At 39.8% G+C, this 17,866-nt stretch overlaps 1 long non-coding RNA gene across 1 annotated transcript; it reads left to right on the forward strand.

The window, feature by feature from the left end:
- Window positions 1-621: 621 nt before the first annotated feature.
- Window positions 622-8,232, forward strand: LOC123571312 (uncharacterized). Its single transcript, XR_006695472.3, has 3 exons — window positions 622-716; window positions 2,505-2,719; window positions 8,030-8,232. It is a non-coding gene; the product is annotated as an uncharacterized lncRNA (long non-coding RNA).
- Window positions 8,233-17,866: the final 9,634 nt, after the last annotated feature.

Here is a 17,866-nt window from a genome sequence, read left to right on the forward strand (position 1 = left end):
ACCATTTCTAAGCCATTGAGAAGTTAAGGTGAAACTTAGAAAATGATTTTCACTTTGAAAAAACTGCAAGCAAAAAATAAAATCAAAGTGTTAGCAGGTCTGAGCTAATGGCATGTAGCAATTGTCTAGGGCATGACTACTGGGAGATAATCTTTTAGCTCCTCCATTCCTACTTGCTCTGCTCTTTGTCATTCCTAAGTACAGCTGTGTATATGCCTACCTCATAGGATTTATCAGATAGAGAATTCACCTCTCCCAATTGTTTATCTCCATTCACCGTCAATGACTGAAGCTTTTCTTCTTTTTTTCAGGGGTCATGATCTTTCCTTCCATAAAGAAGGATCAGGCCAAGATGCAGAGACAAGGGACCTATGCTGTGAACTATTTCACAAGAAAGGGTCAGTTACTATAACAAGAGCTAGTGAAGGTGGGAGGGGGCAGTGGAATGATTATATTTAGTAGACACTGGAAAAGGGAAAAGGAGAAAAGAGGTTGATTATCAGGTAAAGGCTGAAGAAGACAATAATCAGAGATGCCTTGAGCGCTCGTCTCCCTTTGTTCTGAGGAAGATTAAGCAATGTACTAATTGATTTTTCCCCCACTGTGTCTGTTTTTGTCTTTGCAGAATGGAGGCATTGTATGGGCCACTCCTTGAGGGAAACAAGCATGAGGCAGGTCAGGAAAAGAAGGAAAGAGGCAGAACTTCCAAAGAACAGGTAAAGGCATCACACAAAAAGATAATACAGGACCCACAGAGAAGGGAAATAAAAGTGAGGGGAGCAAAAAAGGAACTGATGCATTGATGGGGAGGGAGAAAAAGCAAATGCAGAATATAAAATTAGAAGCAATAGGAGAATATCAACTGGAGGTCATTGTTTTTAGTGAAATGACAGAAAGAGAAATTAAAAAAACCACATGTTCTCATTTATAAGTGGGAGCCAAATAATGAATACAAATGGGCATATAGAATGGAATAATTGGCATTGGAGACTCCAAACGGTGGGAATGTGGGAGGGGAGTGAAGGGAAAAAAAGCTACCTATTGGAGACAATGTATACTACTCTGTTTACTGGTGCACTAAAATCCTAGGTTTCATCACTATACAATATATCCATGTAATGAAGCTGCACTTGTACCCCTAAATCTGTAAAATAAAAACTTAAAACAAACAGACAAATAAAAAAATAAGCAGAGGAAAATATCATAGACCAAGAAGAGGAAAAGGAGGATAAAAGCAGGAAAAAAGCTAAAAAGTAAGGAGGGATATTTTAAATGGTAAGCTTGTCTGTAAGAAAGAAGGAATAGACGGATTAGAAAGGCTGAACAATCATGACTAAGAATATTAGTCATTTACAAGAAAATACAAGTGAAAGACGAAGAAATGCCAAAAGGTGGGAAGACTCAGAAATATGTGAATATATAGAGTTCAATTAACAGAGGAGTGGGAGATAGAAGTCCTGGAGTTCTCCTAGCAATGCATTTCAAGGAGTTGGCACTAATCTGCCTTTATCCTGTATTTTCATTGCTCCATTGCTTAAAATATGTGGGATCATTGACTGACTTACAAATTTTTCATTGCACAGATATTATTTATTTGTATTAGTTTTAAGTCTTGTCACAACAATATTAAAGAAATTTGCCTTAGATCCAAAATTCAGGACCTTATATTAAAAAAATTCATCAGTTAATAAATATTAGAACTTTTCAATGCTGACACTGTTATGAAGGATGCAGAGTAGCAGTATCAAATACAGCCTTTATCCCAAAAGAGCATGTCTAGTGACTAGAGCTCTAACTCCTTGGCATATCAATTATTGGCTGTTTATGATGTGCCAATGCCTTACTTCCTGCATTGGTGTATAGGCAGAATTTTGACAGGCAGAGATGGGGTAAGGTGAAGAAACATTCGAGTGGACAAACACAATAATCTAAAGGTAGGAAAATGGCAGTCGATAAAGCAGATAGGTAGGTCATGGCAAATTCATGGAAGGCCCCAAATGTCAGGCTAAGGCATTACCAAATGAAACAATTTCTTGCTTCAGTCAGAGTTGACATCAACTTTGGGCAATGGCTAAGCATCTTGATTGCTATTGTCCAATAAAACTGAGGGCATAGGACATAAGGCTGAAAAGTTTGGGTAGGGGTAAAATCTGAGTAGTTTTTATACTTGAACCAATGCCTGGGTAGAGGTATTGTAGAATAGATCCTGAGTTGCCCAAAGAAATGCTAATAACTATCATTACTGATTTCTTACAGTGTGATGAGCCCGGGGCTAAACATGTTATATGCTTTCATGTAGTTATATTATCTCATGTAGTTTTCATTCTTACCTTATGTGGAAACAGAGACTCAGAGCATCTATGCCACTTGTCCAAGGTCACATAGATACAAAATGACAGAGCCAGGCAATCTGACACAACAGCTTGCATTCTTAATGACTACACCGTGAGTGTCATAGAGCAGGTACTACTAAATGAGGGCCCCTCATGGATTCTTTCTTTTAGATTTGTCAAGAAGAGGTAGGCACCTCAAATAAAACTGCTCAGCAATGGAATGCTACCGTGTAATAAAAAAGAATGAACCACTGATACACTCAACGACATGAATAACTCTCAAACTATGCTGAATGAAAAAAGCTGGACACAAATGAATACATTCTGTATGATTCCATTGGCAGAAAACTAGAAAATGAAAACTAACCTGTAGTGACAAAAAACAGGTCAGTGGTTTTCCTTATTACAAAGGTCCATGAGGAAACTTTGGGAGGAAGATGAATATGTTCATTATCTTGGTTGTAGTGATAGTTTCATGGGTGTGTACGTATGTCTTGTAAGATTGTGCACTTTAAATACGGGAAGTTTATTGTAGGTCAGTTGTATTGCTCTATGCATGTTATATTCCTCTATATACATATTATTTCCAGAAAAACATAATTTCCAGAAAAAACTGCTGAGCAACATAGCACATAAACAGGCAATGGGCAGAGCTCTCAAGTGACTCTTCAATTGGTGACTATCTGACTCTCAGAGACATTTTTGGGGACTAAGTTTCTTACTTGCTGCAAATGTCAGCTCTGAAGAGCAAGATTGTGTTTTCACTGAGTTGTGAATACAGAAATCATATATTTGAAATCTTATGGCTATGACCCAGTGAATATAGTTCCTTTTTTAAAATTTTAATTTCATAACCTTTGGTCTGGTTACTAGACATAGGCTGCACAGTAAATCAAAACAAGAACTTGTTCTGACTAGGTAATTTTGTTGTGGAGCTTTCAGTGCTGCTTCTGAAATTAAGATTGTATTCCATGTGAAAAGAAAGACTTTTGTTTTTTACACCTTCTAAAGTGTTAATCCTATAATAGCTATAGGCAATTTGGCTTAGCATATCAACCTCAAGGGAGCTTGGATATGACTGTGGATTAAAATTGGAAATTCTTTTATACACCTATAAAGCTATAAAGAAGACAGATATTTGTCATGGGGAATGTAAGGTATTGTCAGTGTGATAGATGAATAGGTTAAGATGGTCTGCTTCACACTAATATTTCCATAATATCTGATATTTCATCATTTGGAGTATAGGCTCTGTGTTAAGCAGTATCTTCCTTTGTCCTCTTTTAAAAGGAAACTTGCCCTGAGAGCATTAAAACTCTAGCAATTCAATTTGAATAAATATAATTTTCACTATTATTAGAAAATTGGTATTTTCACAGGTTTCTCCCTGTCATCCTACTTTTAGGTAATAATAGAGCGTTTATCTGTCTTAGATTGAATAGAAAAACAATTCCCACCAACCCCTGGTAGTATCTTTGTGCTCTTTTCCTGGGATCCTTATCAGTCCTCCTTAATCCTCCAACTTCAGGTCACTTGCTTTCTTCCTAACTCCATGCTCTTCATTACTCAGCAACTGTTAGTCTCTGCTTTGGAGAACTCCACTGAGTTCTAGAGGATAGCCAATAATATATGGTTGATCTGACCTTGCTCTGAAAAAAAATGCCAGAGCCCAACCAGAGGCCAATTTGAAAAACAAGATATTTTAGGGTCACTTTCATGGCCTCCTTTTCAATGACTGGGCCAGCACCTCTGCTGTGCCTCACCTGGGACTGTGGCCCTGCTACCTCTGTTCCTGGCATCAGCTGCTACTTGTCCACAGTACTATGTGCCAAGTACTGTGCTAAACATTTTACATGCCTTCAATTTACTTTCACAATGAATCTGTGAGGTGTTATCTCTACTCTACAGATGAGGAAACTGAGGCTCAAAGGGTTTTAATAACTTGCCTAAGGTCATTTAATAAGCAGTACACTGGATATTCAACAAGTTTATGTGGCTCCTCATTGGAACTTCTCCTTCCCTCTTCTAAATTCCCTCTTCAAAAATTACCTGCTCTTCACTATCGCATTCCTTCAGGGTTTAGATTCTTCTGTTCAGGGACAGCCATGATTATTGTCCTTTCTTTTATACATGAAACAGCTCTATCCACATACCCTTGGCCCCCATGTCTGCTTTAGTTGAATCTCCAAAACAGCTGGGGATTATTCTGAAGTCTTGGCTTTCTGTTTAGTCTTAACTATACCTTTCACACACTTTCATTTAATGTCCATTCAAAATCTGACTGTATGTTGTCCAGTTCTTTAGTTCACATCAAGCCTCCAAGCAAAGGAGAAAACATATAGGACTTTGAAAAAAAGGGATGAGGAAATGGACATTTGCAAATTTGCAAAGTAACTGTTATGTACTGAGGCTATGAGGAAAACACTTTCACAAAGGAGATTTCATTTAATCCTCCTAACCTTTGAATTAGGTCTTATTATTACAATATTATGGCAAAAACCGCAATTACTTTTGCACCAACCAAATATTATCCAAATTTGAGGCTCAAGAAATAGGAAATGTTCTGAGAAGTTAGGAATTTTCTGAAATAACTTGCCCAAGACCACAAACTAAAGTACTGGAACCAGGATTCAAATTGCTCTGTCAGGCTCCAAAGCCTAGATTATTTTTTTCTAAGGGTTGATAAAATATTGTCTCTTTATATACTCAAACTTGATTAATTGAGATGCTTTGGTAAGGGGAGGGTTTTGCAATGAAGGATACAAGCAGAAAAGCTTCATTTAAAAAGCCTTAATTCCTGCCTTAAGCAGACTCTTGTGGTTGGATCACTGTTGTGAGTTAGTGTCTCTGGAGTACTAAAGAGCAATTATCTTGTAGTCTGATGGAGATGAAAGAGAGCTAGCCAGTTTTTGGATCAGTGTGCAGTTGACAATGTATCCTATGAAGTCTCTAATTCACTTATTTTTACTAAATTGATGAAGTGAGATTTCTGTACTAACAAACTAAAAGCTACCATTTACTGTACACTTACTATGGGGTAGGCATTGTGGTAATCAAACACCCAATTTTTTTTAGTATTACTATTATCCCATTTTACATATACAGAAACTGAGGTTCAAGGAAGTTAAGTAACTTGACTAAGGTTCACATAGTAGAGCTTGGACTGAAACCCTGCTGTGCCTGATTCCAGAGCTTATGCTCTTCTCCAAAATGCAACGTTTCTTCTTCTATAAAAGAAAATATAGAGGGGCTTAGGAAATACCTGGTTAATTGAGATATGCATTTTCTTTTGCATCAGTGAGGCTCAGGCCCCATAGGAATGGCAAAATGCTTAAGAGTCAATGAATAAAAATCATTTATTGGAAGGTACAGAACGAATGTGGAGGCTTAGATTATCTGAAAGAAATCAATATTCTGTATTTTTGAGAACAAAAGATGGAGGAAACATTTTAATCCTTGTATTCAAATACATGAAAATTTATTTGCCAGAGTATTTGACAATTAGAGGCCACCTCAAGATTCAACCCACCTTGTTGTACAGATAACTTTCTGTGTTTACATGTTGTCTCTCTAATTGAAGTGTAAAATTCCTAGAAAACAAGTACTGGGTTTTGTATTTCCCTAAATTCATCCTTCTCTTCCTATTTGCCTTATACAGGGTTCTACCCAGAGCAAAGGCCGTTATGGGCCTTTCTGCTCTAAGGTTTGATTTTCAGTGTTTAAGTTTCACAACCCTGATTTTATTAGTATCTGTTGTGGAGTTAGTATCCCGTTCAATGAATTCTTTTTCACTGAACTTTCTTACTACTAAATTGCAACTCAGAATAGTAATCTACGCATTTTCTCAGGGAGGCTATCCAGTGCCAATAAAACTGAGGGCCCTTATCCAAGCTTGCCTTTTTTCCCTCCACACCAACATTTCACAAACTCTAGCAGGCAAACAATAATTGCCCAAGAATTTACTACCTTCTGGTGGCAAACCACTTTTTTGTCAGCTAGTGTTTAGACACAGAAAAGCAGAACTCTGACCTGGAAGAACTTGTAGTTTTCTTGAGTAGTGGGGACATATACACAAAAGAAAACAGAAATAGCTGTTAAAGTAAGACATTGTTAGGTGTCTGGGCCAGAGGGCCAGGTCTGGAGAAGGTATTACTGGAAGCTTGTGTGGCCCCAGAAGATTTCATGGAGGAGGAATGACTTGAGATGGGCCCTGAAGAGTGAAAGAAGATGTCTTTTGTTTTAGTTTTGAGTATTTTTGAGATGGGTTTCTTGAAGGCAGCATACAGTAGAGTCTTGCTTCTTTATCTAACTTGCCTTTCTGTGTCTTTTAATTGGGGCATTTGGCCAATTTACATTCAAGGTAAATATTGATATGTGCAGATTCAATCTTGCCATCTTGTTGTTATCTGGTTATTATGCAGACTTGTTTATGTGGTTGCTTTATAGTGCCCATGATCTATGAACTTAAGTGTGTTTTAGTGGTGGTCTATTTATGGTCCTTCCTTTCCATATTTAGCACTCTCTTAAGGACCTCTTGTAATGCCGATCTGGTGGTAATGAATTTCCAAGGCATTTTATTTTCCAAAACAGATCTTAATTCTCCGTTGCTTATGAAGCATATTTTGACTGGAGATGAAATTGTTGGTGGAATTTACTTTCTTTGATAATGCTGAATATAAGCTGCCAAATTATTCTGGCTTGTGGGGATTCTGCTGAAACATCTGCTGTTAGCCTGATGCAGTTCCCTTTGTAGGTAACCTGTGCCTTCTCTCTAGCTGTCTTTAAAGTTTTCATTTTATTTCACCTCTGCCAAATCTGATGACTAAACTGTTGGAATGATTTTCTTGGATAATATCTCACAGTTTATCTGCATTTTCTGAATTTGAATGTTGGCCTCTCTAGCAGGGTTTTAGGTAGTTTCATGCATGGTATCCTGAAATATGTTTTCCAAGTTGCTTGCTTTCTCTCCCTCTCTTTCAGGGATGCCTCTGAGATGTCTGTTTGATCTCCTTATGAAATCCCATATTTATTCAAGAGTTTTTATTCCTTATTCTTTATTTGTGGCTGACTGAGTTATTTCAGAAAACCAGTCTTCAAGCTCTGAGAGTCTTTCTTTAGTTTGGTTGATGCTGCTGTTAATACTTGTGATTGTCTTCTGAAATTCTTGTGGTGAATTTTTCAACTCTATCTGATCAGTCTGATTCTTTCTTAAAGTGCCCATTTTGTCTTTCCTCTTCTGTATCATTTTATTGTATTCCTTAGAATCTTTGAATTGGGGTTTGAATTTCTTCTGAATTTCAATGATCTTTGTTCCAATCCATATTCTGAATTCTATTTCTGTCACTTCAGCCATTGCAGTCTGAGGGAACTAGTTGCTGGTGAAATAGTATGGTCATATGGAGGTAAGAGCACACACTGACTCCTTGATTAGCCAGAGTCCTTGAGCTATTACTCTTCATGTGTGTGGGCTGATGTGTCTTCAATCTTTTAAGCTGCTGTCTTTTGGATGAACTTTTTGTTTTTATCTTATTTGAAGTCCTTGGAGATTTGATTGTGATATAAGATGGGTTCAGTTGACTACCTTTGCCTCTGGAAGATTTTACGGCATCAAGTCTCAGCTCAGCACTCTTGGGTTGCATGCTCTTACACTGGTGGGGTGGTATTGAGCTTATGGGTTTGTCCTGTTGCCCCTCAAGATTCAGAATCTGTTGTGCTAGAGAAGCCAAAGTGTTCCTGAACTGCTGGCCACAGCCCTTCACTGAGTGATGCCTATGAAAGCACTGCATCAGGAGGTGGGATGGAACAAGAAGTTTCCACCAATCTTCCCCCTTGCAAGAACGCAAATTTAACAACTATGTACACCAGAAAAACACCTTTTTAAGAAACAAAAATTAGGTGAGTATTCACAGTACCTGGTTTTAACTTCACATTGCAAAAAGAGGTAGAAAAAACATTCTTAAGTTGCTAATGGCACCCCTCTCTCATCCACCAGCAGTGGCAGTGTGTGCCTTGAAGAGAGGAAGAGACAACAATTGTGAGGCATTAAACTCAGTTCTGCCTTTGCTGCAACAGAAAGCAAAATTGGATCACACTCAGCTGACATCCACCTATGGAGTATGTATTTGAACCAGCCTTAGCCAGATAGGAATTGCTGATCTCAGTGGCTTGAACTTCAGTTATTTCAAGCCTCACCACTGTGACTATAGTTCTCTGGGTCCCCAAAGGAACTTGAGAGGCAGTCTAGGTCACAAACACTGCAACACCAGGTGGGTCCTAGGGCTGAAATAGGCACATAGACAGTGGGCTGGGGAGGGTATGTGACCCATTGAGGGATCAACTGGAGTGGCTGAAGAAGTACTATCATCATCCCTCTCCTAACTTCAGGCTGCACAGTCACAGCTCCAAAAGGGAACCCTTTCTTCTCTTTGGGGAGAGGAGATGAAAGAATAGGGATGATGTTGTCTTACATCTAGGTTAGTCGGTTCAGTCACAGCAAGACAGTGTAATGGTCAGAGTCATCAGACCCCCTTTCCAGACCCTAGTTCCCGGATATATCTAGACACATCCTGAGACAGAAGATAATCCACTGCCTTGAAGGAATGAACCTAGCCCTGGAAGAACTCATAACCTGCTAGCTGAAGAGCCTTTGGCCCCTGAAAAACAAGTAGCAGTACCCAGATAATACATTGAGGGCCTTGGGTGGGACACTGAGACATGCTGGCCTCAGGTGAGATTCCGCACATTCCCAGCTGTAGCAGCTATAAGGTGAAACTCCTTCTGTGTGAGAAAAATAGAGGGAAAAGTAAAGGGAACTTTGACTTCACTTTAGATAGCAGCTTAGCCACAGGGTGTAGAGCACTAAGCAGACTGTTGGGGTTGCGGCTCTTAAATGGCATTTCTGGACCTGCCCAGGGAGAGAGTGTTGACCACTGCACTGAAGTGTGAGTCCCTGACCAGGGGGCATTCACGACAAGCTGTTTGAAGGGCCCTTTGGCCTTAAGACAATATCAACAGTAGGCTGGGAGTGGTGGCTAACTCCTGTAGTCCTAGCACTTTGGGAGGCTGAGGTGGGTGAATCAGTTGAGGTCAGGAGTTTGAAACCAGCCTGGCCATCATGGTGAAACTCCGTCTCTACTAAAAGTACAAAAAATTAGCTGGGCATGGTGGTGCATGCCTGTAATACTAGCTACTTAGAAGGCTGAGGCAGGAGAATCACTAGAACCCAGGAGGCAGAGGTTGCAGTGAGCCAAGATCATGCCACCACACTCCAGCCTGGGCAACAGAGCAAGACTCTGTCTCAAAAAAAAAAAAAAAAAAAAAAAAAGGGGGCAAAGCAAGATGGCTGAATAGGAACAGCTCCAGTCTCCAACTCCCAGTGCAAGCGACACAGAACACAGGTTATTTCTGCATTTTCAACTGAGGTACTGGGTTCATCTCACTAGGGAGTGCGGGACAATCGGTGCTGGTCAGCTGCTACAGCCCATCCAGCAAGAGCTGAAGCAGGGCGAGGCATCGCCTCACCTGGGAAGTGCAAGGGGGAAGGGAATCATTTTTCCCAGGCAGGGGAACTGAGACACACAACATCTGTAAAATCTGGTAACTCCCACCCCAATACTGTGCTTTACCAAGGATCTTAGCAAATGGGCACACCAGGAGATTATATCCCACACCTGGCCAGAAGGGTCCCATGCCCATGGAGCCTCCTTCATTGCTAGCACAGGAGTCTGTGATCTACTGGCAAGGCAGCTGGGGGAGGGGAGCCTGCCATGACTGAGGCTTAAGTAGGTAAACAAAGCAGCTGGGAAGCTCGAACTGGGTGGAGCTCACAGCAGCTCAAGGAGTCCTGCCTGTCTCTGTAGACTCCACCTCTGGGGACAGAGCACAGCTAAACAACAACAACAACAACAACAACAACAACAACAACAAAGCAGCTGAAACCTCTGGAGACAAAAACAACTCTATCTGACAGCTTTGAAGAGAGCAGTGGATCTCCCAACAAAGAGGTTGAGATCTGAGAATGGACAGACTGCCTGCTCAAGTGGGTCCCTGACCCCTGAGTAGCCTAACTGGGAGACATCCCCCACTAGGGGCAGACCGACACCCCACACCTACACAGTGGAGTACACCCCTGACAGGAAGCTTCCAAAGCAAGAATCAGACAGGTACATTCACTGTTCCGCAATATTCTATCTTCTGCAGCCTCTGCTGCTGATACCCAGGCAAACAGGGTCTGGAGTGGACCTCAAGCAATCTCCAACAGACCTACAGCTGAGGGTCCAGACTGAAAGAAGGAAAACTAACAAACAGAAGGACATCCACAACAAAACCCCATCAGTATGTCACCATCATCAAAGACCAGAAGCAGATAAAACCACAAAGATGGGGAAAAAGCAAGGCAGAAAAGCTGGAAATTCAAAAAATAAGAGTGCATCTCCCCCTGCAAAGGAACACAGCTCATCGCCAGCAACGGATCAAAGCTGGATGGAGAATGACTTTGACGAGATGAGAGAAGAAGCCTCCAGTCCATGAAACTTCTCAGAACTAAAGGAGGAATTACGTACCCAGCGAAAAGAAACTAAAAATTTTGAAAAAAGAGTGGAAGAATTGATAACTAGAATAGTTAATGCAGAGAAGGCCATAAACGAACTGACAGAGATGAAAACCATGACACAAGAAATACGTGACAAATGCACAAGCTTCAGTAACCGACACAATCAACTGGAAGAAAGACTATCAGCAATTGAGGATCAAATGAATGAAATAAAGCAAGAAGAGAAATCTAAAGAAAAAAGAAGAAAAAGAAATGAACAAAGCCTGCAAGAAGTATGGGATTATGTAAAAATACCAAATCTACATCTGATTGGGGTGCCTGAAAATGAGGGGGAAAATGGAACCAAGTTGGAAAACACTCTTCAGGATATCATCCAGGAGAACTTCCCCAACCTAGTAGGGCAGACCAACATTCAAATTCAGGAAACAAAGAGAACGCCACAAAGATACTCCTCGAGAAGAGCAATTCCAAACACATAATTGCCAGATTCACCAAAGTTGAAATGAAGGAAAAAATCCTAAGGGCAGCCAGAGAGAAAGGTCGGGTTACCCACAAGGGGAACCCCAGCAGACTAACAGCAGATCTCTCAGCAGAAACTCTACAAGGCAGAAGAGAGTGGGGGCCAATATTCAACATTCTTAAAGAAAAGAATTTTAAACCCAGAATTTCATATCCAGCCAAACTAAGTTTCATAAGTGAAGGAGAAATAAAATCCTTTACAGATAAGCAAATGCTTAGAGATTTTGTCACCACCAGGCCTGCCTTACAAGAGACCCTGAAGGAAGCACTCAACATGGAAAGGAACAACCGGTACCAGCCATTGCAAAAACATGCCAAAATGTAAAGACCATCGAGGCTAGGAAGAAACTGCATCAACTAATGAGCAAAATAACCAGTTAATATCATAATGGTAGGATCAAGTTCACACATAACAATATTAACTTTAATGTAAATGGACTACATGCTCCAATTAAAAGACACAGACTGGCAAACTGGATAAAGAGTCAAGACCCATCAGTCTGCTGTATTCAGGACACCATCTCACATGCAGAGACATACGTAGGCTCAAAATAAAGGGATGGAGGAAGATCTACCAAGCAAAAGGAGAACAAAAAAAACAAAAACAAAAACAAAAACAAAAACCAGCAGGGGTTGCAATCCTAGTCTCTGATAAAACAGACTTTAAACCATCAAAGATCAAGAGACAAAGAAGGCCATTACATAATGGTAAAGGGATCAATTCAACAGGAATAGCTAACAATTCTAAATATATATGCACCCAATACAGGAGCACCCAGATTCACAAAGCAAGTCCTTAGAGACTTACAAAAAGACTTAGACTCCGATACAATAATAATCGGAGACTTCAACACTCCACTGTCTACATTAGGCAGATCGACGAGACAGAAAGTTAACAAGGATATCCAGGAATTAAACTAACCTCTGCAGCAAGCAGTCCTCATAGACATCTATAGAACTCTCCACCCCAAATCAACAGGATATACATTCTACGCAGCACCACTTCACACTTATTCCAAAATTGACCACATAATTGGAAGTAAAGCACTCCTCAGCAAATGTACAAGAACAGAAATTATAACAAACTGTCTCTCAGACCACAGTGCAATCAAACTAGAACTCAGGACTAAGAAACTCAATCAAAATCGCTCAACTACATGGAAACTGAATAACCTGCTCCTGAGTGACTACTGGGTACATAACGAAATGAAGGCAGAAATAAAGATGCTCTTTGAAACCAATGAGAACAAAGATACAACATACCAGAATCTCTGGGACACATTTAAAGCAGTGTGCAGAGGGAAATTTATAGCACTAAATGCCCACAACAGAAAGCTGGAAAGATCTAAAATTGACACTCTAACATCACAATTAAAAGAACTAGAGAAGCAAGAGCAAACACATTCGAAAGCTCGCAGTAGGCAAGAAACCACTAAGATCAGAGCAGAACTGAAGGAGATAGAGACACAAAAAACCCTCCAAAAATTCAATGAATCCAGGAGTTGGTTTTTTGAAAAGATCAACAAAATTGATAGACTGCTAGCAAGACTAATAAAGAAGAAAAGAGAGAAGAATCAAATAGACGCAATAAAAAATGATAAAGGGGATATCACCACCGACCCCACAGAAATACAAACTACCATCAGAGAATACTATAAACACCTCTATGCAAATAAACTAGACAATCTAGAAGAAATGGATAATTTCCTGGACACTTACACTCTTCCAAGACTAAACCAGAAAGAAGCTGAATGCCTGAATAGACCAATAGCAGGCTCTGAAATTGAGGCAATAATTAATAGCCTACCAAGCAAAAAAAGTCCAGGACCAGATGGATTCACAGCTGAATTCTACCAGAGGTACAAGGAGGAGCTGGTACCATTCCTTCTGAAACTATTCCAATCAATAGAAAAAGAGGGAATCCTCCCTAACTCATTTGATGAGGCCAACATCATCCTGATACCAAAGCCTGGCAGAGACACAATAAAAAAAGAGAATTTTAGACCAATATCCCTGATGAACATCGATGCAAAAATCCTCAATAAAATACTGGCAAACCGGATTCAGCAGCACATCAAAAAGCTTATCCACCATGATCATGTGGGCTTCATCTCTGGGATGCAAGGCTGGTTCAACATATGAAAATCAATAAATGTAATCCAGCATATAAAGAGAACCAAAGACATAAGCCACATGATTATCTCAATAGATGCAGAAAAGGCCTTTGACAATTTTGAACAGCCCTTCATGCTAAAGATTCTCAACAAATTCGGTATTGATGGAACGTATCTCAAAACAATAAGAGCTATTTATGACAAACCCTCAGCCAATATCATACTGAATGGGCAGAAACTGGAAGCATTCTCTTTGAAAACTGGCACAAGACAGGGATGCTCACTCTCACCACTCTTATTCAAGGTAGTATTGGGAGTTCTGGCTAGGGCAATCAGGCAAGAGAAAGAAATCAAGTGTATTCAGTTAGGAAAAGAAGAAGTCAAATTGTCCCTGTTTGCAGATGACATGATTGTATATTTAGAAAACCCCATTGTCTCAGCCCAAAATCTCCTTAAGCTGATAAGCAACTTCAGCAAAGTCTCAGGATACAAAATCAATGTGCAAAAATCAGAAGCATTCTTATACACCAGGAACAGACAAACAGAAATCCAAATCATGAATGAACTTCCATTCACAATTGCTTCAAAGAGAATCAAATACCTAGGAATCCAACTTACAAGAGATGTAAAGGACCTCTTCAAGGAGAACTACAAACCACTGCTCAGTGAAATAAAAGAGGACACAAACAAATGGAAGAACATACCATGCTCATGGATAGGAAGAATCAATATCGTGAAAATGGCCATACTGCCCAAGGTAATTTATAGATTCAGTGCCATCCCCATGAAGCTACCAATGAGTTTCTTCACAGAATTGGAAAAAAAAACTGCTTTAAAGTTCATATGGAACCAAAAAAGAGCCCGCATTGCCAAGACAATCCTAAGTCGAAAGAACAAAGCTGGAGGCATCACATTCCCTGACTTCAAACTATACTATAAGGCTACAGTAACCAAAACAGCATGGTACTGGTACCAAAACAGAGATATAGACCAATGGAGCAGAACAGAGTCCTCAGAAATAATACCACACGTCTACAGCCATCTGATCTTTGACAAACCTGAGAAAAACAAGAAATGGGGAAAGGATTCCCTATTTAATAAATGGTGCTGGGAAAATTGGCTAGCCGTAAATAGAAAGCTGAAACTGAATCCTTTCCTTACTCCTTATACGAAAATTAATTCAAGATGGATTAGAGACTTAAATGTTAGACCTAATTCCAGAAAAACTCTAGAAGAAAACCTAGGTAATACCATTCAGGACATAGGCATGGGCAAGGACTTCATGTCTAAAACACCAAAAGCAACGGCAACAAAAGCCAATATTGACAAATGGGATCTCATTAAACTAAAGAATTTCTGCACAGCAAAAGAAACTACCATCAGAGTGAACAGGCAACCTACAGAATGGGAGAAAATTTTTGCAATCTACTCATCTGACAAAGGGCTAATATCCAGAACCTACAAAGAACTCAAACAAATTTTCAAGAAAAAAACAAACAACCCCATGAAAAAGTGGGCAAAGGATATGAACAGACATTTCTCAAAAGAAGACATTCATACAGCCAACAGACACATGAAAAAATGCTCATCATCACTGGCCATCAGAGAAATGCAAATCAAAACCACAATGAGATACCATCTCACACCAGTTAGAATGGCGATCATTAAAAAGTCAGGAAACAACAGGTGCTGGAGAGGATGTGGAGAAATAGGAACATTTTTACACTGTTGGTGGGATTGTAAACTAGTTCAACCATTATGGAAAACAGTATGGCGATTCCTCAAGGATCTGGAACTACAAGTACCATATGACCCAGCCATCCCATTACTGGGTATATACCCAAAGGATTATAAATCATGCTGCTATAAAGACACATGCACACGTATGTTTATTGCAGCGCTATTCACAATAGCAAAGACTTGGAATCAACCCAGATGTCCATCAGTGAGAGACTGGATTAAGAAAATGTGGCACATATACACCTTGGAATACTATGCAGCCATAAAAAAGGATGAGTTTGTGTCCTTTGTAGGTACATGGATGCAGCTGGATACCATCATTCTCAGTAAACTATCACAAGAACAGAAAACCAAACACCGCATGTTCTCACTCATAGGTGGGAACTGAGCAATGAGATCACTTGGACTCGGGAAGGGGGACATCACACACTGGGGCCTATCATGGGGAGGGGGCAGGGGGGAGGGATTGCATTGGGAGTGGTGCCTGATCTAAATAACGAGTTGATTGGTGCTGACGAGTTGATGGGTGCCACACACCAACATGGCACAAGTATACATATGTAACAAAGCTGCACATTATGCACATGTACCCTAGAACTTAAAGAATAATAATAATAATAATAATAATAATAATAAAAAGAAAAGAAAGAAAACATCAAAAGTAGTCTGACAGCACTATCCATTGGCCTGAAATAGTGGGGGCCATGGGATAAGGCTCCTTTGCATTTAGTAAGTGAAGAGGTGTGGCAAAGACTGCATCTTGTGGTATGAGTGCCAGCTCAGCTTCAGTACAATAGAACAGCAGCTGAACTTCCAAGGTTTTTGACTCTAGTCCTTGGATCCCAGATGGCACCTCTGAAACCCTATGGGACATGGGGCAAGTCTCCATCCTGACAGGAAGGACACAGGCCTGGTTGTCTTTGCCACTTGCTGATTGTAGAGACCAAGGGCTTTCAGCAAGCATATGCAGTAGCCTGGAAGTAGTTAGAGCAGGCCTTGGGCAACACCGAGTGTTGTGCTACCTTCAGGTGTGACCCAGCACAGTCATAGTGGTGGTGGCCACAGGGGTGTTTGTGTCACTCCACCGCCAGCTTTAGGTGGTTCACAAAAGGAAGATAGACTCCATTTGTTTTGGAGAAAGTAAGGGAAGAGAACGAGAGTCTCTACTTGCTAATCCAGAGAACTCTTTTGTATAGTTTCCAAGACCATCAAGGCAGTACCTCTACAAGTCTTCAGGAAACAAAACATTACTAGGCTTGAGGTACCCCCAAAATCAGAATCAGCTTAGATCACAACACCCAAGTCCTCTTGAATATTTGGAACATCTTCCCAAGAAGAATGGGTACAAACAAGCCCAGACTGTGAAGACTACAATAAATACCTAACTATTCAGCACCCAGGCACAATTGAACATCTAAAAGTATGAAGATAATCCAGGAAAACATGACCGCACCACATGAACTAACTATGCACCAGGGAACACTCCAGGGGTAGCAGAGATATGTGAACTTTCAGGCAGATAATTCAAAATAGCTATTTTAAGGAAACCCAAAGAAATTCAAGATAATGCATAGAAGAGAGTAAAAATTCTATTGGAGAAATTTAGCAAAGAGTTTCAAATATTAAAAAGAATCATGCAGAAATTCTGGAGTTGAAAGCTGCAGTTGGCAGAAGTCTTTTAATAGCTGAATTCATCTAATAGAAGAAAGAAGTAGTGAGCATGAAAACAGGATATTTGAAAATACACAATAAGAGGAGAACAAGGAAAAAAGAACAACAACAAAAACCAAAACCAATGAAGCATGACTAGAGGATATAAATAATAGTCACAAAAGTGCAAATCTAGGAGTTATTGGCTTCAAAGAGGAGGTGCCAAAAACCATAGAGGTAGAAATTTTATTCAAAGGGATAATAACTGAGAACTTCCCAAACACAAACAAAGATAGCAGTATTTAAGTACAAGAAGGCCATAGAACACCAAGCAGATTTAACATAAAGAGGACTACTTCAAGTGATTTAATAATCAAACTCCAAAAGATCCAGGATAAAGAAAAATTCCTAAAAGCAGCAAGAAAAAAGAAAAAAATAACGTATAAGTGAGCTCCTATATATCTGGCAACAAACTGCTTAGTGGAAACCTTACGTGCCAAAAGAGAGTGGCATGACATATTTAAAGTGCTAAAGGGATAAAAAAAAATTAGAATAGTATATCTGGGGAAAATATCCTTCAAACATGAGAGAGAAATAAAGATTTTCCCAAACAAAAGCTGAGGGATTTTATCACTAGACCTGTCCTACAAGAAACCGTAAAGGGAGTACTTCAATCAGAAAGAAAGGGGTGTTAATGAGCAATAAGAAATCATCTGAAGATACAAACCTTCAGGTATTGGTAAGGACATCTAAAACCTCTGAATATTATTATACTGTAATTGTAGTATGTAACCTACTCTTATCTTAAGTAGAAAGGCTAAATGATGAAGCAATAAAAAATAATAACTACAACAACTTTTCAAGACATAGATGGTACAATGAGATATAAATAGTAACAACAGGCTGTAGTGGCTTTGTCCTCCGCTTTTCTCTTCCTCCGCTGACGTCTCTTAGCTCTC

The sequence above is a fragment of the Macaca fascicularis genome, chromosome X (genome assembly GCF_037993035.2).
Source record: "Macaca fascicularis isolate 582-1 chromosome X, T2T-MFA8v1.1".
Taxonomy (NCBI): domain Eukaryota; kingdom Metazoa; phylum Chordata; class Mammalia; order Primates; family Cercopithecidae; genus Macaca; species Macaca fascicularis.